At 43.7% G+C, this 22,682-nt stretch overlaps 1 pseudogene; it reads right to left on the bottom strand.

The window, feature by feature from the left end:
- Positions 1-8,506: 8,506 nt before the first annotated feature.
- On the bottom strand, positions 8,507-9,310 carry LOC103222144 (small ribosomal subunit protein eS4, X isoform-like; annotated as a pseudogene).
- Between the last annotated feature and the right edge of the window lie 13,372 nt (positions 9,311-22,682).

Raw genomic sequence — 22,682 nt, 5'->3', positions numbered from 1 at the left:
CCAGTTTTTGGTTCTGGGATGCGCAGGTGACCCAATTCTAGTTAAGGAGACATGAAATGAAGTCTGTGAGATCTTTTAGCGAACAGTCCCTCTCTCCTTGGGGAGCCGTAGGAAGAAAAGGCCTCTTCTCCCTCTGGTCCTGGTTATACCTGAATGGATGCCTGGAGCTCCTGCAGCCATCTTGCTTCTAATCTTAGGTTAAAGCAAAACAAGAGAGGTGGAAAGAACTCCAGTCCTTGATGACATTTTTGAACCACTAAGCATAACCCCTTGTAAGTTATTTCCATAGCTAGAATTAAGCCAGTTTCTTTTACCTAACAGAAAAGAGCAGGCTTATTTATGTACAACCTGAAGCAATTTTATTTATTTATGTGCTTATTATTGTCTCCCCTGACAAGATTGGAAACTCTTTGACTGTGAGACCCTCATGCCTGCAACCCCCGAGTATCTTGATTTTGCTTGGCACATTGTCCCTTCACAGTAAATTTTTTTTTTTTTTTTTGAGATGGAGCCTTGAGTTCAAGCAATTCTCCTGCCTCAGCCTCCTGAGTAGCTGGGACTGCAGGCGTGCACCACCACGCCCAGTTAATTTTTGTATTTTTAGTAGAGACGGGGTTTCACCATGTTGGCCAGGATGGTCTCGATCTCTTGACCTCATGATCCACCCGTCTCGGCCTCCCAAAGTTCTGGGATTACAGGCATGAGCCACCGTGCCCGGTTGTAAATATTTTTTATTTGACTTTTAAGACAAATCTGATGACTGTTGGATACGGAATGGTGAGGAAAGGGAAGACTCCAAGATGACTTCGTGGTTTGGGGCATGAGTGAGCAACCAAGTTGAAGAGCGTGCCATTGGCAGAGTGAAACTAGAGGTGGAACGGCCCAGACCTATGACCCCACTGGGCATTTTTATGGTGATCCTTTTGACTTCTCTCTCTACTGAGTCCCTGGTTGTTACCACGGATGCTCTGTGAAAACAGTGAGTAAGGAAAAACATGTGGGACCCCAAAGACAAGGCTAAGAAACAGGGATTTGGCCATTTACAATTCCTCATCCCACCTTTTCCCATACTCCAGTGTTTTGGGGACACACTAGTCTTTAAATATGGGCCTCATCCTGATTTGGCATTTTGTGAAATTGTTCTTCACTTGAGAGCAGTTCTTCTTGTCAAACAGTATCAGGATTTTGATGTTAAAGGTGCCTTGGGAGATGAAGCTGACTGACAGGTGATACAGGAAGCAGGAAAGCCTCCCCACCCCATTCCAGTTAAATAAAACCCATTTTTATTGCTAACTATACATATAAATTCCTCTTCCAGTCTGCCCCCCTCCCTTGCCTGCCCAAATGTTACAAAGCAGTTGTCACTTGGGTTTTGAGAGTCCGGGTCTCCTAAATGGCCTAGCAGGCTGGGAGGGCCGCCCCAGGTTGCTGTGGGCCTCACGGTTTGGCCATAAGCAGGTCCTCCATTGCCTGTATTGTTTTGGGGCCCTGGAGGTTGCTTTTTGTTTTCAAGCTTACTTACCCCTACTCTCTGTTTTCCTGATTATCAGGAGGGGAGAAAGTCCTTCCTCTCCTCTTTCCATGGTGACAGCCTGAGCTGTGCATGCATTTCCCGCCCTCTCCTTTCCTCCTTTCCCACTCTAAATGCTTGGCAGGCAGACACAACTCCCTATCAGAGGTGTTGGTGCAGAAGTTGTCACCTCTGCCTACGTTGACAACTAGACGCTGTCTGCTCGAGGACTGTGTAAGCACAGCCGGTCTGGAAATTGATTTGCTCTTTGTTACTGCCTTCTTCTTGAATTACATTTTTTTTTTTTTTTTTTTTTTAAAGAAAAGTGAGAGAAGCTAAAAGTAAAAAGACAGACGCAGAAGAGAAACACAGCTCTCAGATCTTGCTTTGACTCATCTTTCTTTTGGGAGAAGGGATTTTTTTTCGCTTCGCTTTATTGAAATATAATTGACAAATAAAACATATGAATTAAAGGCATACAACATGGTAATTTGATATAAATATATATTCTGAAATGACTACTAGCATCAAGTTAATCAACACAAATGTCACCTTATATAGTTACTATTTCATTTCTTGTGTGATGAAAACACTCTACTTGCTCTCTTAGCAAATTTCAAGTATATAATATAGGATTATTAAATATAGCTACCAGGCTGTGCGTTAGAGCCTCAGAACCGATTCCTCTTACAACTGCACGTTTGTATCCTTTGACCAAATCCCCATCTCCCCTCACTTCCCAGCTTCCCAAAACCCCATTCTACTCTGAGTTTGACATTTTTAGATTCCACATATAAGTGAGGTCATGCAATATTTGTCTTTCTGTGTCTGGCTTATTTCATTTAGCATGATGTTCTCATCTATGTTACAAATAACAGGATTTCCTCCATTTTATGACTGAAATATATATATACACACACACACATATATATAGCACTTTTATATATAAATTTTTAATATAAATTTAAATATATATATATATAAAAATGTGTGTGTCTCATTTTGTTTAACCATCCCTCTGTTAATAGGCACTTAGATTGTTTCTATATTTTGGCTACTGTGTGACTAATGCTGCAATGAACACAAAGGTGCAGATATCTCTTCCACACCCTGATTTCACTTTTTGTGGATATATACCTAGAAGTAGGAATGCTGGATCATATGGCAGTCCTATGATTATTTTTTGAGGAACCAACCCATTCTTGATCAAGGTGGAGGAACCAAGAAGGAAGTCCTGTTTAATGTATGAGGCCAGGCAGTAAGGCCCTGCAGTCACTGATTGAATGCTACAAGAAAGGGAAGACGGCACAGCCCCTAGGAAAAGATATTGGTGCTTCTTTTAATGTTTGGTGTGCTTAACACAGTTGCTTTTTTCTTTTTTTTTTGAGACGGAGTTTCGCTCTTGTTGCGCAGGCTGGAGTGCAATGGCGTGATCTCGGCTCACCGCACCCTCCGCCTCCCAGGTTCAAGCAATTCTCCTGCATCAGCCTCCTGAGTAGCTGGGATTACAGGCATGTGCCACCATGCCTGGCTAATTTTGTACTTTTAGTAGAGACGGGGTTTCACCATGTTGATCAGGCTGGTCTCCTACTCCTTGACCTCAAGTGATCTGCCCACCTCAGCCTCCCAAAGTGCTGGGATTCGAGGTGTGAGCCACTGTGCCCGGCCCACAGTTGCATTTTTAGAGAAAACATGAGCCAGAGTATGTTGATAATGAAACAACTAGTGCTCAAACACTGTGTGGTTTTGGCTAAAGCCCTTGTGTGGGCAGGGTCAGGATGAGAGGGGCCATCCCCATTCATTCTCCACCTCTCTCTACCCTGACTGTGGCCCAGGAGATGCAGCTCTAGGGACAGCTTCATCAAAGCTCTTTGCCTGATAGCTTCTGGGTGTTCCTGACTAATGGGGGCACCTGGTGGGGATGGACGGGAGCAAGGCCGCCCTGGCAGTGGCTTTGTCCCACAGCTGCTGGGAAGCAGTCCCTCTCCTAGTTCTAGTGGTAGTATTGGGCTGCGGTACTGCCTTCCATCCCTTTGCCCCTGCAGTGCTAGAGGGGGTAACCACTCCCAGCGTTTGTTGTCTCTGGTGCCACACCACCCTTGGTAGACTCCTTTCATCCTGCCTGCACTTCTGTAAATAGTCCCCTCATTACATTTTTTTTTTTTTTTTAGTTGAGCAATTTGGAGTGTGCCATCTGTTTCCTGCCCGGCTCTGGCTGATACTGTGACTAACCTTTTCACTGAGGCTTAAAATAGGTTGGTGACGCCTGTTTACATGGATTTAGTAGCCAACACCTGCAGTTTGCTGTTTTAGGTCTGAGCTTGCAAATGAGCCCCTCTTGCCGGGGTCTTAACTGTTGACTCTGTACTTTCCAAAGTTTTTTGGGGATGCTTATTATTTTGTTTCCTAGCCTGAGTTTGTGGTTTGCAGTGAAATAGGAATAGCAAAAATATAGGAAGTTATAGGATAGAGTGGTATGGTTGGGTAACCTCAGCAATTGCTTAACTTCCTCGTGCCTCAATTTTCCTCATCTCTAAGATGGGCATAATAATATCTCAACCTTACCTTATAGGCTTTTCCTGAGGGTTAACTAAATTTAAGTGTGTAAAGTACATAGCATAGGGCATGACACATAGTAAATGCTCAAAACAGGTAGCTCTTATTATTTTATTGGAGGAAGGATTTTACTCAGAATTATATGATAAGGTTAGAATCCCAGCTCTGCCATTGAGTTGATGGGTGACCTTGGAACTATTGCTTAAACTCTTAACTTAAACTCTTAAACTCTTCGAGTCTAAACATCTACATGGGATTAGTAATACTTGTCTCACTTAGTGGTTGTCAGACCAAAATTTGATCATGTGTGGGAAAGGTCTTTGTAAATTTTTGTTCTGTTTTGTTTTGAGACAGGGTCTCACTCCAATGCCCAGGCTGGAGTACAGTAGCACAATCTGAGCTTACTGGGTTCATTCAAGTGAGTCTCCTGCCTCAGCCTCCCGAGTAGCTAGGATTACAGGCATCCACCCCCACGCCTGGCTAATTTTTGTACTTTTAGTAGAGACAGCGTTTCACTATGTTGGACAGGCTGGTGTTGAACCCCTGTCCTCAAGTAATCTGCCTGCCTCAGCTTCCCAAAGTACTGGAATTACAGGGGTGAGCCACCGTGCCCAGCTGGTCTTTGTAAATTCTAAAGCACAAATACGAAGTATAAATTGAAGATAATCTGACCTACACATTGTAGAAGATTCCTTTTTGTCCCGCATGGGTCTTTGCTCTGGTTCATAAGTTTGGAGGGTTTTCTAACGGAAAAATGGGTGTTTCTCTCTCATCTAATCATTATGGGCAATGTAGTTTTATCCAGGGAAGAGAGAGAAAAGCAGTGTGGTGATTTCGGAGGAATTTGTCATGGGGATGGAGGAGGAGTGAGCTTGTGTCAGGGAAGTATAATTTTTTTTCAGCTTTCTGGAAGCGTGATGCTCTTCAGAAGCCTGAGGCCAGCACTCCCTGGCTAGTTGGCAGGCATGCCTAGAAACCTGGGTGACAAGGAAGGATAAGGCAGGAGAAGACCTGTGTTAAAAGGAAAACTTGTGCCATGTTGGCAAGGCTGGTTTCGAACTCCTGACCTCAAATGATCCACCCACCTCAGCCTCCCAAAGTGTTGGGGTTAGAGATGTGAGCCACCACGTTAGCCGGGCATGGTGGTGGGCACCTGTAATTCCAGCACTCAGGAGGCTGAGGCAGGAGAATCGCTTAAGCCTGGGAGGTGGAGGCTGCAGTGAGCAGAGATCACGCCACTGCACTCCAGCCTGGGCAACAGTGCAAGACTCTGTCTCAAAAAAAAAAAAAAGAAAAACTTTAGACAGGGTGAATTTATTGGAGTTTAATGAAGCAAAGAATGATTTGCAAATCTGGCAGCCTCCGAAATCAGAAAAGGTTTGGAGAAACTCTGGCAATTCCGCATGTTCAGAGAGGATTTAGGGACAGAAAAATGAGAAGGACAGTGACTACCGAAACAGCCAGATTGGTTATCGCCTGGCTTCTGCCTTATTTGCACACGGTGTGAACAGCTGGCTGCTTGTTGTGGTTGGCTGAGACTGCACTACTTCTTCCTAATTTACAGTCTGTTTATACCTCTAGTTGGGTTACAGTTCACTGTGTATGGAGACATCTTTAAGCTGAATGTAAACTATGTAAGGAGGCGACTCAGGCTAAACTGGAACATTCAGCCATGAGAAAAGAGACAGTCAGCTGGGGTGGAATGGACGGAGAGTTCATTCTGAGTCCCCTCTGAGGGGCTACAGAGACCCCTGCCGCTTATCTGGAGGGCCCAGCCTGGGAGTGGACACTAGACTGCATGGGTGCCGAAGGCTGTCCCGGGATGTTTGTGTTTGCATTTCCTCTTAAGTGGGCCTCTCTCTACAGGAGCTGGTATATGGGATGCTGCTTAGATACATCGTGCTCCCCACTCCCAAAAGTGGTCCTTGTCCACGTCTCCAGCTGTTTTTGGTACAGAGGTGCAGAAAAAAGGTTGCTATTACAGTTTCCTGCTCTGGGATCCAACCACCCACATATAATTTGCTCTGGTCTTCTTGCCCTAGGTAATTTCTGGAAAATCCTGCCAGTTCAGTTGCTCTGTGATCTTGCTGACTTTTCACAGCATGGCCTGAGGCCCACAGCACGCTCAGAGCCCGCAGCCCTCCTTGAGCCTGGCCAGCTAGCCGCGGGACCTTGGTGGCTGGACACAAATGCTACCACTGGCAGTGACTCAAAGGCCATTTATGAGGCTCTCCAAGCAGCTGTCTCCTAAAGGCCATCCTGCCAGCATTTAAGTGACTCTCATACAAGTTTTCTTCATCTCGGGGCCCTCCTGCCTGCTCCTGCTGCCTTTTTTTTCCCCTGGCAAACATATTATTCTGTGACTTTCTCTTGATTGACATGGGGTGATGGGATGTTTCTATGCTCCTATTTGGGTATTTTTAGAAGCTGACTGACCTGCTCCTCCTTCCCAGAATGGTTTGTTTTTGTGTCACTTGGCAGAGACACTGCAGGGCACTGTGTGGCATCTGCCTGGTCTGTCAAACACCGGCTCGGGGTCACAGCTGTCAAGTCTGGAGGACCCAGAGCACGGGCAGCCTTTTCTCGCAGCCCAGATGAGTTGACATGGGACCTGGGCTCTCGCTGGGCTCAGCCCACACCTCTCAGAACAGAAGGCGGTTGGAAGAGTGGAACAGCAGACCGAAATGTTAAATCAGGGAGCCCCGAGGTTCTCTACCAAAAAATTCACACACCCTGATTCCCAATTTCACTTAGAAACAATTCTACTTAGTCCCGTCTTTCAAGCCCGCTGGGCACCACCTATGAACTATTAGGGGCACCAGGCAGATGAGCGACTTTCTTTCTGTCCACTTCAACATGTGACCCAGCCCTGGCTGGGGTGAAATTTTTAAATGATGTTTTCATTTGCATATTTCAGTATAGACTATGAGATTCCTGAAAATGCCTATGCTTAAAATAATGAAAATGGAGAATTAAAAATAATTAAAATGCTTCAACCTTCAAGAGTGCAGTTATTATTAGACAAAAAGGCTCCCATTATTCTCAAGGAAAAAAAAATCAAAGATCCAAAATAACAACTTTGGTTTTGGTTGAGATATATATATATATACACACACACACATATATATATTTTGTTTTGTTTTGAGATGGAGTTTCATTCTTGGTGCCCAGGCTGGAGTGCAATGGCACAATCTCAGCTCGCTGCAACCTCTGCCTCCCAGGTTCAAGCGATTCTCCTGCCTCAGCCTCCCAAGTAGCTGGGATTACAGGCATGGGCCACCATGCCTGGCTAATTTTTTTTGTATTTTTAGTAGTGACGGGATTTCACCATGTTTTTCAGGCTGGTCTCGAACTCCTGACCTCCTACCTCAGGTGATCCACCCTCCTCGGCCTCCCAAAGTATTGGGATTGCAGACATGAGCCACCGTGCCCGGCCTGATATATTTTTCTTTTTTGTTACAGGATGCATATGATAATGTGGTACACTATCAAGGTCTTTGGAAGGCAAATCTCAAAACAGGGTTTCAGTTGCAGAAACCTGTGAATGACACACTCTGCCATAGGAAAGGAATTTTTTTTTTTTTTACAGTGTTCTTCCCACTATGTGATTTGATGATCACTGCAATGAACCGTATGTCCTTGAGTCATATCCTAATGAGAAATTGCTTGCTGACTAGGAAAAAGGAAGCTGCGAATCAGAGCTGTACAAAAATACTTTAAAATTTTTATCATGAAAACATTAATCTTCCAAGGATACTTGGAAGAGGATGTATGAATTCTTCCTGTCATTGATGGGTTGGAACACGATGGTCTTGTGAATATTTAAGTGGTTTATGATAGAAAATTTCAGATGATAATGTGATGAAACTCCACCAATCTGTTGACCAATTTTAACAATTATCAACATTCTGCCAATCACGTTTCATCTACCCTCCTTGTTTTGGTGTATGTGTGTTTTTCCCAGTATTTTAAAGCAAATCCCAGCATATATGAATGCTTTTAAATACTTTGATATGTATCTCTGACAGGGGCCTCAAAAAACAACAACAACAACAACAAAAAGACCCATGTGCAATTATACCTAACAAAATTAACAGTAACTTATAATATCATCTAACACAGATTATGGTAAATTTGTTACATTTGTTCAAAAAGTCTTATTATCAGTTGGTGTGTTTGAGTCAGCGTTTAACAAGATCTACACAGATCTACACATTGTGTATGGTTGAAATACTTCTTGAGTATTTCTCCCTTCCACTCCTTCTTGCATTAAAAATATTTTTTATTATAATGAAAAATTTCAAACATACACAAATGTAGAGAGAATAGAGAAGTAGAGCCCCAAGTGCCCATAACCCAGTTTCAATTGTTTTTTCTGTTAATCATGCCACATTATTTTTAATTATGTACAAAGATCTAACATGTCACCCAGGGACTATTTCACCCACTGCTCTGTTTGGCCACCAGTCTTTTGTCTCTCTCTTCAGCAATGGTGAGGTGGATACCCTTTCCTCAGGGAAGAGAAATCCATAGTTTTTTGCCCTTGTCAATAACAAAAATGTTGGAAAGTCGAGTGGCAAAGCTGTGGCCATTGGCATCTTTCACGTGAACCACGTCAAAAGATCCAGGGTGCCTCTCCCTCTTGGTGATCACACCAATTCTTCCCAGGTTAGCACCTTCAGTCACCATACACAGGTTACCAGTGTAACTTGATGAAATCAAGTCATCTTGCCAGGTCTCCAAATCAATCTGAATGGTATCATTCACCTTGATGAAGGGATCAGGGTAGCAGATGATGCGAGTATCATGAGTCACCAGATGAGGGATTCCTTTTGTGCCCACAAACATTTTTCTCACTTCGCACAACTTGTACTTGGCTTCCTCAGGTGTAATACAATGTTCAGCAAAGCAACCCTTGGTGTCATACGTCAGACAAAAATTCTCTCCCGTCTTGTCGATGCTGATGACATCCATGAATCCAGCAGGGTAGGTTATATCAGTTCGGACCTTGCCCGCGATCTTAATGAACTGCTGCATGCAAATCTTCTTCACCTCCTGTCAGGGGATACTTAAGTCTATTCCTTAGGAAAGTGACGAGGGGGAGACACTTTCTCAATTTGTCGGGTCTGGTGGATGGACGAGGAGCAAACACATCGGTCAATTTATCCAGTATCCAATGCTTTGGAGCTGCTACCCACTTCAGATGCTTCTGGGGACCATGAGCCATGGCTGCATTAGGCAAGGAAAGATGACCTCGGTCTTCCGGTGTGTGTAGAAATTCTTTTTTTTTTTTTTTTTTTGAGACAGGTTCTCATTCTGTTGCCCAGGCTAGAGTGCAGTGGTGCAATCACAGCTCACTGCAGCCTTGACTTCCCAGGGCTCAAGCAATCCTTCCAGCTTAGCCTCCTAAGTAGCTGGGACTACAGGTCTGAGCCACCATACCCAGCTAAGTTTTTATATCTTTTTTAGAGATTGGATATCACTTTGTTGACCAGGCTGGTCTTGAATTCCTGGTCTCAAGTGATCCTCCCACCTCTGCCTCCCAAAGTGCTAGGATTACAGACGTAAGACACAGTGCCTGGCCTTCACTACTTATTGATATATGGATGATCTGGTTTCATCTATATCTCCTTTCCAACCTCTACTCCTACCCCTAATATGTTATTTTAAAGCAAATCCCAGGGTTTATATAATTTCAAAGGTAAATACTTTTGTATGTATCTCTAAAAGATAAAGAATTTTAAGAAAGCAATCACAACATTTTTGTTACATCTACAAAAAATTAATGATTCCTTAGTATCATCTAGTATCCAATAGGTGGGACGTTACCATTTCCCTGATGAGGCTAGGTGTAGTGGCTCACACCTGTAATGCCAGCACTTTGGGAGGCCAAGGCAGGAGAATCACTTGAGCCCAACAGTTTTAGACTAGCCTTGGCAACACAGGGAGACCCCCTCTCTACAAAGAAAAAAAAAGAAAGAAATTAGCCAGACCTGATGGTGTGTACCTATAATTCCAGCAACTTGGGAAGCTGAGGTAGGAGGATCACTTGAGCCCAGGAGTTTGAGACTGCTGTGAGCCATGATTACACCACTGCCCTTCAGCCTGGGTGACAGATGAGATCCTATCTCAAACAACCACCACCACCACCACCACCACCACCACAACAACAAAGACAATTTCCCTGATTGTCCCATAAATGTCTTTTTACAGTTAGTTTCCTGCAAGCAGGATTCAAACAAGGTCCATACATGGCATATGACTGATACATGCTATGGACTGAACTGTGTCCCTGCTAAATTCATATGTTGAAGTTCTAACCTCTAACATGACTATATTTGGAGATAGGGCTTTTGAGGTCATAAAGGTCTTAATCCCATAGGATCGATGGCCTTATAAGAGGAAGAGAGACAGAGAGATCGTGCTGTCTCCACAAGCATGCACTGAGGAAAGGTCATGTGAGCACACATGAGAAGGCAGCCGTCTATAAGCCAGAAAGAGAGCCCTCACCTGAACCCAACCCTGCTGTCACCTTGAGTTCAGACTTCTAGTCTCCAGAACTGTGAGAAATACATTTTTGTTATTTAAGCCACCCAGTCTGTTGTATTTTACTATGGCAGCCAAACCAATACAATACGCTTCTTGAGTCTCTTACATTCCCCCACTATCATGCCCTTTTTATGCCATTCATTCATCAGAGAAACTGGATCATTTGTCCTACAGAAATTCCACATTCCAGATTTCACTGGTTGTAAACAAGTCATTTAACTTGTTTCTCTATCCCTGTATTTCTTGTGAACAGGTAGACAGACTTTGGTTTGATTTAGGTTCATTCTGGTAAGACATAAAGGTGGTTTGGTATGCATTCTGATTGTATCATATCAGGAATAATATGATGTCTGATTTTTCTATCTTTACAGGTTTAAGCTGATGGATTAGTGCTAGATGTTCTCAACCTGATCCATCCATAATAAAGATCCTCATCAACCTATCATCTAATGGTTTTTGCAGCCATTGCAGTTCATTGCCAGAATCCATTAATTCAATAGTGACTTGGAACTGATAATTTTCTAGTTCTTTTTCTTATCTGTGATCCTTACATAAAGAAGAAATTTCTCATATCAACTACTCAGTTATACTGAAATACAGTTTATACAGAAAAAAGCAGAATAAGATCTTTTCCTTTTATTTATCAGCCTGTCAGGAGTTGGTGCTCTTCCAATCTCCATAGGTGACCATGGATTTGTTTTTAAATTATCATCAGGTGAACTATTGGATTTTTGTATATTTGATGTGTTCCACTCTGTTATCTTTTTCCATGAAACTGACCCAATTATGGCCAGACAGAACCCCTTCAAGTTGGCCTTTGCATTCTTTGGCTATCATCCCAAGATTCTTTCACAGTGCCTTTGCTTTGGGGCATAATAAGATGTTCTAGCCTTATATCGAAAAACTCCTGTCCCAGATCATGACTCAGTTGTTTTTGCAAGGATCCCTGGTGTCTTTTTAGTAAGAGGTAGTATTTAGAAGTCATATCTGGTGCTAGGCTTGCTCACTGCTGCTGAATTGTCATTGCTTCTAGGTCTGATGGACAGTGCTGAGGATTGCAAATGTCTTCTATCAACAATGAAAATGTAAATAGCTCTTTGAAACTTAGTAAATTGCTCAAAGACTTTTTTGTTTTGATTCAGGGTCTTACTCTGTTGCTCAGGCTGAGTGCAGTGGTGTGATCGTGGCACACTACAGCCTTTAACTCTGGAGCTTAAGTGATCCTCCTGCCTCAGCCTCCTGAGGTAGCTGGGATACAGGAGTGTGCCATCATGCTTGGCTAATTTTTTATTTTTTGTAGAGACAGGCTCTCGATGTGTTGCCCAGGCTGGCCTCGAACTCCTGGACTCAAATTATCCTCCTGCCTCTGCCTCCCAAACTGCTAGGATTACAGGCGTGAGCCATAGTGTCCAATCAAAGACTTCTTAAGAGATTTTTCATTTTACTAAGAGAAGAGGGCCAGGCATGGTGGCTCACGCCTGCAATCCCAGAACTTTGGGAGGCCAAGGCAGGCGGATCATCTGAGGTCAGGAGTTCGAGACTAGCCTGACCAACATGGAAAACCCCATTTCTACTAAAAATACAAAATTAGCTGGGTGCATGCCTGTAATCCCAGCTACTCAGGAGACTGGGGCAAGAGAATCACTTGAACCTGGGAGGCAGAGGTTGCACTGAGCCGAGATCGCGCCATTGTGCTCCAACCTGGGCAACAAGAGTGAAACTCCATCTCAAAAAAAAAAAAAAAAAAAAAAAGAGAAGAAATAATAATTGAGAAAACTGAGCACTGGTAGAAAAATAAGTACTAAAAGATAGTCAAAGTATCACCTTGCACAGATAAACGTTGGATACAAATGATGGCACAAAAACTAAATTAAAATATATGTTAATGAATATTGTGTTTCTTTTTTTTTTTTTTTTTTTTTTTTGAGAAGTCTCACTCTGTCGCCCAGGCTGGAGTGCAGTGGCCAGATCTCAGCTCACTGCAAGCTCCGCCTGCCGGGTTTACGCCATTCTCCTGCCTCAGCCTCCCGAGTAGCTGGGACTACAGGCGTCCACCACCTCGCCCGGCTAGTTTTTGTATTTTTTTTTTTTTTTTAGTAGAGACAGGGTTTCACCGTGTTAGCCAGGATGGTCTCGATCTCCTGACCTCGTGATCCGCCTGTCTCGGCCTCCCAAAGTGCTGGGATTACAGGCTTGAGCCACTGCGCTCAGCCTTGTGTTTCTTTTCATGTTATTTTACTCTTTCTAATAATGATGGTTTCTTCAATACATAGAAAAATATTATTTAAGTATTTATACTTGTTAGTAAAGGCCCAATAATGACAGTTAAATGCATGAATGACACTCATAAATCAGGCTAACATTCTTTGTCAAGCCCTGTGTTCTGATTTGGGGTTCAGACATATGCTTACCTCTAGTGGAGAATGGTGCGTCAAATGACTATAGCTGGAATATTTGACTGGTAGCCCTTATTCCAATGCTTTACTCACACATTAACCTTTTGATCATTATTTGCATTCCCCTACAGATTGCTTCATAGGGAAAGGAATGCATTGACCAACAGACTTGAATATTTCAATCTGCTAGGCAGTGGTATTTCCTGTGTCAAAACTATACATAGGCATTTTGATTTATACATCTGTTTTCTGACTTTGGTCAGTGTGAGTCAATACTCTGAATCTAATTGACCAGATGAACTGGAAAAACTGGATTTTCCGACATTCTCAAATCAAACTCTGGACTGACAACCCCATCAAGATTCCACCATCCTGGATAAGTCCTGCGTATGAAGCCAACCTGCCTCTGTTTTTAAGGTAGTACATTATTTTTGTCCTTTTAGGAGAGGGTGCGGTCACCATTTACAACAATAGATGGAGCATTAGCTTTGTTTCCAATCATGCTGACCGTAACTCTGTGTGCTGTGGCCCTGCATTCTTCTGCCTCATTCCTCCATGGTTCTGCCTCAGTCTTTGCACTGCTTTATTTGGCCTGGAGCCAAGGCCACCTACAACACACACTGTAACACAGCCACCTCCTGGTCACTCTCCAGGTCTCAACTCAATTATCCCTTCTTGGGGAAAACTTCCCCAACCCTCAGACTAGGTGATGTTCTACGTTCTCATGGCATGCTGCACTTTCCTTCCCACCACCTGTGACAATTCATAATTAAACATTCATGCACGATAATTAGGATTGAGAGATAGGGACTCCCTCTGTTGTATGAACCTTTTATCTTCCGTGCCTATCATAGAACCCGGGATGACAGTAAGTGCCAATTACCCATGTCAGTACCTGAATGAATGAATGACGTCTGCCCGAGAGAGGCCAGTGAATGTGGCACACTGGGAAACCAGCTCATGGGGGCCCACATGAGGGGCAAATTCAGCCTCACCCATACTCTTTTCCTCTCCTGTAGCTCAGCACCCCTTAAGCCTGGGCCAGAAGTTCATTAGCATCCTCAGACCCACCAGCTGACTTATCCCCGGGGCGTAATCCTTCATCCTAGTTAGTCCTGTGCTGAGGCTGGGATCGAGTGTGTTCTTGGAGTACTATGCTCACTACTCTTACCTCTGCTGTTTTCTGATAGTTCCTTCCTTAAATCCAGTGTTCTTCCGTGACAGGCACCCTGCCCCAAACGTCAATGCACTAGATGCTCTGCTCAGCATCCTCTCTCCTGTTCCTCCAGGGGATTCCTCCACCATCATGGGACTTCAGTTTTAGTCTGTCCCTTATTTGTTGTGTGATCTTGAACATACTGCACTGGCTCTTGAGCCCTCGTTTCCTTAATTAGAATACCGTATAGGGCTTATCATGTGCCATTCTACTACCATGCCCTGGTGCTTAAGGAACTAACTAGATAATAAAGACAGCAGCACTTCTTCACTGAAGGTAACAAAAGAGTGCCTGGCCAGTCTAGATTTGGGGAAAGCATTTCTAAAGAGGTCACCTTGGAGGTGAGAGCTGAAAGACAAACAGGAGGTACTTTAAAAGGTGTGAGGTGGCTATGATGACAACTTAATCCTTTTCAGCAAGTATTTAATGGAGCAATTTCTGTTTCTGGAATTGGGTTATTAGTCAATTTAGAGAAAACAAAAAGGCACATTATACTCCTGGGCTTCCTGCTGCTGACAACTGAGCTCTAGAGACCACATATACACAGCCCTGTGGTTCTCAGCCACGGGGGTTTCTGCACCACATAGGACGAAAATCTGGGGACATTTTTAGTTGTCATAGCAAGGGTGGCATGCCACTGGTACCTAGGGGGTAGAGACCAAGGATGCTGTTAAACATCCTGCGATGCACAGGACAGTCCCCCATGACAAATGTGAAGTGTTGAGGATTAGAAACCCTGACACAGCCAAAGCAATGAGCCAAAACCACAATACCGAACATCAAAGGCCAAAATCAGGGCTGCAGACATTTCCACTCTTAAAAATGTTTACTCATTTTCAAAATTTGTCTCAAATATTCTCTCACCCTTGAAGCCACCCCCAATGCCCCCTAGTCAACCCTCCTAAGGCCCATTGTTTAACAGCACGGGGCTTGAAGGCAGACACAGCTGGGCTCACATCCCAGCTGCACAACCGACTGACTGGGTGGCTTTGGGTGAGTCCCACCTCTTAGAGCCTCTTTCTCATCCATAAAACAGAGGTAACAGCACTGGTAGTACCACAGTGGTAATACCACAGAGTGTTCGAGTGGCGAGCACATGTAAGTCATAGCATCCGACGTCCAGTGTGCATCCAAGAAAGGGGAGAATTCTTTTCTTTGTATTCCCACAGGAGCTTTGCCTATAAGCTCCTGAGGTGACTTGGCTAATTTCACCCTGTACCAGGTATTGCTCTACTGCTTAACGAATTTTAATCCATTTAATTTTTATAACAACTGTTTGTGTTCCCCTCCAAATTCCTATGTTGAAGCCCTACTCCCAGTATGATAGTATTTGGAAATGGGGTCTTTGGTAGGTCATCATGTTTACATTACGTCGTGAGAGTGGAGTCCCCATTATAGGATTAAGACGACGAAGAGACACTAGAACTCTCTCTCCTCTATGTGAGGAGTTGGCAAAAAGGTGGCCATCCTCAGACCAGGAAGAGAGCCCTCACCAGTTATCAAATCTGCCAGCACCTTCATCTCGGACTTTCAGTCTCTAGAACTGTGAGAAATAAATCTTTTTTAAAGCACCCAGTCTATGGTTTTTTCATAGCAACATGGACTAAGACAACAGCCTCATGAAATGGGAAGCATTTTTATACCCTTTTTACAAATACGAAAACCAAGGGCAGGAGAGAGTGCGTGGTCTCTAACGTTCAGCTGAGAGAGATGCAGGATTACTGGCAGGACTCTTCCTTTCATTCTTTCAGGAACCTTTTTGAGCATATGCTATTTATCCAGGACTTTACTAAGGATTGGGATATGGAATCAACTGAGACGCTTCCAATTTTCACCATCTAGTCAGGGAGTCATGCAAATAAATCAATGATTACAGGATCTTGTGACAATTCCAAAACTGTCACACACGGAGCTGCGAGATAGCAGAGCACGGAGAGTTAGGTCATAGGGCTACGGGAAGGGTACAACACAAAACCCGGCTTTGAATCTCACCTCTGCCACTTACTAATGTTTTGGCCTTTTGTGAACCACTTAACCTCTCCAAATTTTGGTTTGCTCATCTGAAGAAAGGGCCTAGCACTTACTGGCACCTGGTGAAGATTGAACTGAATTTTTTATGTGGCACTCCCTAAAATGCCAGTGAGAGCCCTGTGGCATTGCGTAGCTGGGAAGGCTTCCTGAAATACGAGACGCGCGTGTTGGATTTGGAGAGAAGCGGTTGCTCTATGAGGACAGCACCTCGGTCTAGAGCGTTGTGGTTCATAACAATTCAATCACTAGTCTTGAGTTGAAACTGCCTCTATGAACTGACACGGTTTAAGGTGGCCTCCTCACTGGCCCACAGCTGGGCACTCTTCATAACGCATCGCCCTCCTTCGCCCAGCAGCTGCGGTAAGCTGGAAAGCATTTTCACCTGGCTGATGTAATGATGAAGGTGGTAATAAATTGTTGAACGTGAAAAAAAAGCGCCTGCCCCTGTGGCTCCTGCCTGTAATACCAACACTCTGAGAAGACAAGTTAGGTGGACCACTTAAGGTCAGGAGTTCAACCAGCCTGGCCAACATGGCAAAACCCCATCTCTACCAAAAATACGACAAAGTCAGCCAGTTGCGGTAGCGCATTCCTATAATCCCAGCCACTCGGGAAGCTAAGGCAAGAAAATCGCTTAAACCCAGCAGAGATAGCAGCGAGCCCACATTGGGTCCAGAGTTGATAGGTTCTTATCTCACTGACTTAAAGAACCAAGCTGCTAACTCTCGTGGTGTCACACTTCCTAAAAACATTACATCTTGTTACTTTAGATATTCACTTCTTAAAAACACCACACCTAAAGTTTGTTACTTCAGATACTCAGATGTGTCCAAAATTTTTTTTTCCAGCAAATTTGGGATCTTGCTTGCCTCAAAATAAAGCTGCAAACCTTAGTGGTATCACATCGTACAAACAGAGAACGTCTGAAGTTTTTCATCTCTCCTGGTAGTCTCAATGCCTCAAGAAATAAACCCACAGACCTTCCCGACAAGCGTTACAACTCACGAAAACAATACCAACCCACAACATAAAGAACTGACGCTTCCACCGCCTAAAAGTAAAACCGGAAAGACTTGCAGCTGCCAGTGCAGGTGGCCGGCTTTTATTCCCTTATCTGGCTCCACCCACATCCTGCTGATTGGTCCATTTCACAGAGAGCTGATTGGTCCCTTTTACAGAGAGCTGATTGGTCCCTTTTACAGAGAGCTGATTGGTCCCTTTTACAGAGCGCTGATGGTCCGTTTTACAGAGAGCTGATTGGTCCGTTTTGACAGAGTGCTGATTGGTGCATTTACAAACCTTTAGCTAGACACAGGGTGCTGATTGGTGCGTTTACAATCCTTTAGCTAGACACAAAAATTCTCCAAGTCCCCACCCATCCCAGAAACTCAGTCAGGTTCCACCTGTGGATTTTGTGGCACGTAGTCCGGGGACTTTTGGCAATGCAGAGGGAGCTCACCCAGATAACCAAGAGGAAAAAAGGAGAAGCGAGAAAGAGAGAGAGACCCACTGTCGTGGCCAGCGACCCCGCGAAGAGGGAATGGCGGTCCACGCACGGGTCTTAGATTCTGATCAAGCCCAGTAGGTGCCGCCGGCACCCCTCCCGCGCCTCTCTCTCCGCATCTTCCTGGGAGCAGAAGGAGCCGGCTCCGGCCTCGGCCAGCCCTAGAGAGGGGCCCCCACAATGCAGCGGTGGGCTGAAGGGCTCCCCGAGTGCGACCAGAGTGGACACCGAGACCGAGGAGGCGCCGCGAGAGAGCAAGGGTTGCTAGCACGTCGTTCTCTGTCAAGATCACGCCACTATACTGCAGCCTGGGAGACAGAGACTCCATCTTAAAAAAAAAAAAAAAAAAGGAACTAAGGTTTCTGCAGCACCAGTGAGGCAGGCAGCCTTGCCCCCACCGGTCATCAGATGACACATTGCCGTCGCGTGTTGGCTTTCAGAGTCCAGCCCTCTTCAAGATGGCCCTGGATGTTGAGCTTGTGCAGGAGGTTCCTCGCAGTGGGAAATAGCGCTGGGCACACACAGTGGCATTTTGCCCCACTTGGACTTCAGGAGGGAGCCTGGGCTTGGGAGCAGATGCTGGCTAGCTGCCTAGCTCTGGGCAAAGGTTAAACATCTCTATTTTTTTTTTCTTTAATCTCAGAGCTGGGGACAGTGTTAGCTATTTTGAGCGTCTGTTGTAAGGACTGGAGTTAATCTATGTATTGGACTTAACACAAAGGCCAATACACAGTTGTTATGCCGTAAAACGGTAACCGTTTCTGCTAAAGATTTGCGGAGGCATTGTGCTTCTGAGCAAGTAATGAGCTATTTAGTAGCCTAAGCTACTGGACGGTTGGAAAAAAAATTCATTCTTATAGTCAGCCCACACTCCTCTCAACAGCAATCTTATTTTTTTTTTAGAACACTAAAATCTGTCCGGGGACGGTGACTCACACCTGTAATCCCAGCGCCTTGAGAGACTGAGGCAGGCAAATCACCTGAGGGCAGGAGCTCAAGACCAGCCTGGCTAAGATGGCGAAACTCCGTTTCTTCTAAAAATACAAAAATTAGCTACCCAGGAGGCAGAGGCAGGAGAATGGCTTGAATATGGGAGGTGGAGTTTGCAGTGAGCCGAGATTGCACCACTGTACTCCAGCCTGGACGACAGCGGGAGATTCCGTCTAAAATATATGTATATGTCTATCTCATAACAGAAAAGTGCGCCAGTCATCACATACATCGCACAAACATCACAAACTATTACAAAATAAATACACTCCTGTGACCAATATGCAGATGAAGTAACAGAACACGACCAGCACCCCAGAAGAAAAGCTCAAAACCCCTCCCAATCGACCCTTCTTTTAGTACACAATTCTGACCTGTGCCGCCATAAATTAGTTTCCTATAGATGAAATCACACAGTATGCACTCTTTCGTGTTTGGCTTCTTTCACTATGTATGTGAGGTTTGTCTGTATCGTTTCTAGTAGTTGTAGTTCATTCGTTCTCATTGCTACGTAGTATCCCACTGAGTGAATATACTTGTTCGTTTATCCCTTTTAATCACAACTCTTAAAAAACATGTTTAATGTGAGGTATCAGGATAATCTTCTTAACCGGCTATTTAACCTTGTATTTAAACTTGTACGTACAAAAAAGTTAATGTCTTAATCATGGGACCTTGCTAAACTTGGCATGAAATAGGTTAAGTAACCCAAGGGGTGCTGGTGAGCCCATTCTCTCATGATCCTGCCAGAGAATAACTTCAGAGCTTTACAGGGGTAATAAATACAGCTGTACACGGAAAATCAAGTTTCGGTGGGGGAAACAGCAGCAGTGGGTATTTTAGTATCTTTTGGAAACCTTACCCACTGTATTTCCAACTACAATTGCTTGTTTCATATCAGGAAGAAGGAAGCTTCCAACCTTAGATACTGTGGTGGTTTATTTTTTGTTTTTTTAATCTTCAAACCTGTCCTACTTCTTGGTGGAACTATGGGAACTATGGTTATATTTAAAATGTTTGCTTATTTACTTAAGCTCCAGTGAATGACATTGCTTGATAGTGGTGAGTCTAGCTTCTCTCAGTATTTTGTTTGTTTTATTGAAATCCCCACGATACGAAAAAGTCAGAGGTTGTCCAGCCTAGCTGTGAATTATTTGAGCTTAACATCTGGAATTCCTTTTCAGCTATTTTGGCAACAAGGAAATCCCCAGTGTATTTTGCCCCAAGCACTTTTGCACTTCTTTTTTTTAAAGTCTGTGGTTTAGAAAGTAATTTAATCTCGAAACCCCTAATTATAGTATTTTAAACTTACTCATTCAAATGGTGTTTGTAAAAAGATACTTGTTCCAAGAAACCTGTAAGACACTAAAAATCCTACTCACTCGACTTTCCCTTGCCAGAAATAGAAAGAGTGACTGCCAAGAATAAATAAAGCTGTACAACCACTTTGTAAAACTATTTGGCATTATTTCTCAAAATTGAACATTCGTACAACCTATGACCCAGCAATTTCATTCCTGGGTATCCACCCAAGAGAAATCCATGCAGAGATACGCACCAAAAGACATGTGCCAGAACATTCATCCCAGCACAATTTGTAACAACCTCCAATTGTAACCAAAGCCGAATATCTCTGAATAGTAGAATCAATGAAGAAATTGTGGTTTAGTCATATGACGGAATATTACACAGCAATCAAATAAATGAACTGCAGCTGTGCATAGCACACTGGCTGAATTTCCAAAACATCATGTTGAATAAAGGAAGTCGTATGAAACAGAGTACATATTATATCATTCCATTATATGATGTTAAAAAAAAAAAAAAAAAAAACCTTTGTCATTAGAGGTGAGAATAGTGGTTGTCTTTGGGGAGAGGAGAACACATAATGATAGAGGGGCTGGAAGGGAACTTCTTGGGTGCTGATAATGTTCCATTTCTTGACCTGGAAGGTGGTTACACAGATGTGAGCACCTAGTGATAATTGACGAACATCACTTATGGTTAGTGTACTTTTTAATAAACAAGTTTTTAAAAGTAAAACAGAATAAATGCATGCTAAACCTCTTGAATTTTAGTATTTTTGAACACCAAACTCTGAGAAAATATATGTATTCCCCCCCCCACATCTCATCTTCTTTACTTCATCTAATCAGAAGGTAGCGTCCATTATAAAGTACATAGTCGTGTGCCTTAATCATTTGCAATACCCAAATGAACCATCAGTATAACAGTGTAGTTATGACAGAAATAGCTCATCAGTTGGTCTCCTGATTGGAGCAGATCAAAGATCCTTACAGCTCTCTTTACAAATAAACCATGGTTTTCTTATAATTCATTGAAAATACTTCTCTATTAGTTAAAAAATAAAAACTAAAAAGAATTCCACTATAGACAGCTCATCTCATTTCTAGAGCAGTATGGTTTTTTGAATCGTAACACAATTTTGACATGGGATTATATGTATAGAAATACATGTGTAGAAACTTTCCACGTCTCCAGATGATAAAATATATTCTGTGCATTTCATTTGCTTCCTGATGAGTTACATGCTCCTGCTAAGACTAACTGTGAATTGAATTTTGAAGGATTAAAACCAACCACCCAGATTTTCCTTCAAAGCTCCTGGGTCTTTGGTCAGATTATGAATATTAATGAGGTTGGCATAGTGTCCAGCATAGGTATATTTAGGTAGTTAGGTCTCCATGCAGTGGATACAGTGATAAGTACTTCCATTGTTCTCAGAGAAAAAAAAAAAAAGTGGCTATTGTATTTTGGAGCCAACTTTCAGGGAGTGTTCTGCTTAACCACAAAGCCTGGGCGCACACAGGTTTTATAAAGAATATGCGATGGTTAGAGGGAGTGAGAGGGAAGAAAAGCAAAGGCAGGCTTCTGCCTTCCAGATCAACATCTGGACTGATCTGAACTTCCACTACAGACCACTTATTTCTGTGTACTTTTTTTTTTTTTCTTCGAGACAGAGTTTCGATCTTGTTGCCCAGGCTGGAGTGCAGTGGCGTGATCGTGGTTCACTGCAACCTCTGCCTCCCGGGTTCAAGTGATTCTCCTGCCTCAGCCTCCTGAGTAGCTGGGATTATAGGCATCCGCCACCACGGCCAGCTAATTTTTGTATTTTTAGTAGAGACGGAGTTTCACCATGTTGGCCAGGCTGGTCTTGAACTCCTGACCTCAGACGATCTGCCCGCCTCAGCCTCCCAAAGTGCAGGGATTACAAGCATGAGCCACCACGCCCAGCCTTATTTCTGTGTACATTTTTTAAAAATTGATTGAGTCAGTGACTTTTACAGTTTCTCTTTGCCCCTATGGCACAAGCTTGAATTTCCAAAATAGTCCAGCGTAGTACCTGGCAGGTATTTACTCTTCATGGAATGAATGGATACAAGGCAGGGGATACTGGGACTGGCAGGGACCGTGGGCACCCACTAGCATTTTCAGATAAGGAAACTGCGGCCAGAACAGCCTTGAGGGTAACTGGACATAGAGGTACAGAGGGGCTGCGGGTTTCCCTGCTTCTTGTCTAGTTCTCTTGCTGAGCCCCTGCCTGGTAGAGTTGGGCATATGTCTGTTACCCTATTTGGCAGAACTTTAGGTCGGGAGCCGATCAAAGAACCAGGACTTTTCTCCCTAGCACTGGGCACAGTGTCCAGCCCATACTAGGTTCTCAATAAACACTTGAGTAATGAATTTGTGGGGGCTTAAGAAGCACATTCTTGGCAGGCTTGGGGGCTCATACCTGTAATCCCAGGGCTTTGGGAGGCAAAGGTGGAAAGATTCTTGAGGCCAGGAGTTTGAGACCAGCCTGGGCAACATAGCAAGACCCTGTCTCTACAAAAAGTTCAGAGAAATCAACGGGGGAAAAAAAAAAAATCTCCAAACTACAACAACAACAAAAAACTTAGCCAGATGTGG

Source organism: Chlorocebus sabaeus, chromosome 17 (assembly GCF_047675955.1).
Source record: "Chlorocebus sabaeus isolate Y175 chromosome 17, mChlSab1.0.hap1, whole genome shotgun sequence".
NCBI classification, from domain to species: Eukaryota; Metazoa; Chordata; class Mammalia; order Primates; family Cercopithecidae; genus Chlorocebus; species Chlorocebus sabaeus.
Note: the sequence above shows the minus strand (reverse complement) of the source record. Positions and strands in the feature narration are given on the sequence as shown.